At 38.7% G+C, this 754-nt stretch overlaps 1 pseudogene; it reads right to left on the bottom strand.

Moving 5' to 3' along the window:
- Nucleotides 1-226: 226 nt before the first annotated feature.
- Nucleotides 227-748, bottom strand: LOC115284974 (annotated as a pseudogene).
- Between the last annotated feature and the right edge of the window lie 6 nt (nucleotides 749-754).

Below are 754 nucleotides of genomic sequence, written 5' to 3'. Positions count from 1 at the left end.
AGTGAAGACATTGGCCACATAATACACATGCTCCATTTTTAAAAAAATTCTGAATCTTGGGCAACTGTTCTCTTGTAACTACTTTACAGTTTCTAAAAGCAGTTATTGTCCAAAGCTGGAAGAACTTAAGTCTTCTCAGATGAGCATGTGAATGAATGGAGGGAGGTAAACAAAAAATAAAATTAAAAAAGATGAGGTCAGATAGGGGAGCAGCCGGATAAGAAAATCAAAAAAGGAACAGTAATTTAAAGTTTATTCCAGCTATAATGCAGGTTATTCTGACTTTAAGGTAGCATCACATGGCATACTTCTGAGTCCATTCCGGAGATATTCTGTTGTACTTATCTCTGTCTGTTTTATAGATCTGTGCAATCTCTGGCACTAAGGGGTCATCTGGGTTTGGATCACATAGCAGTGAACAAATGGATAGAAGAACTTTAGAAATAGTTAAAGCAGGAGACCACTGTGATCTTAGAATATCAAGACAAGCGCTGCCATTACTGTTAATATTTGGATGATAAATTCTTGTTGTAAATGCAACCTTAGGTGGTTTGAAGGGGTAGTCTGTAGGAAAATGAATTGTCAGAAAGAATACACCACCTTGATATGGGCTGTCATTAGGTCCCATAATTGTGGCTTGCCAATGAAACATATCATCCCCAACTGGACCTGCAGAACATTGTGCTGGAGGGTCACGGGCCAAATCACTAAGTTCCTTATTAATCCGTTTCAGCGCCATAGTCTGTGCTTTTCG

Source organism: Suricata suricatta, unplaced genomic scaffold, assembly GCF_006229205.1.
Source record: "Suricata suricatta isolate VVHF042 unplaced genomic scaffold, meerkat_22Aug2017_6uvM2_HiC HiC_scaffold_29869, whole genome shotgun sequence".
Lineage (NCBI taxonomy): Eukaryota > Metazoa > Chordata > Mammalia > Carnivora > Herpestidae > Suricata > Suricata suricatta.
The sequence above is the reverse complement of the archived record's forward strand: the minus strand, read 5'-3'. Positions and strand labels throughout refer to the sequence as shown.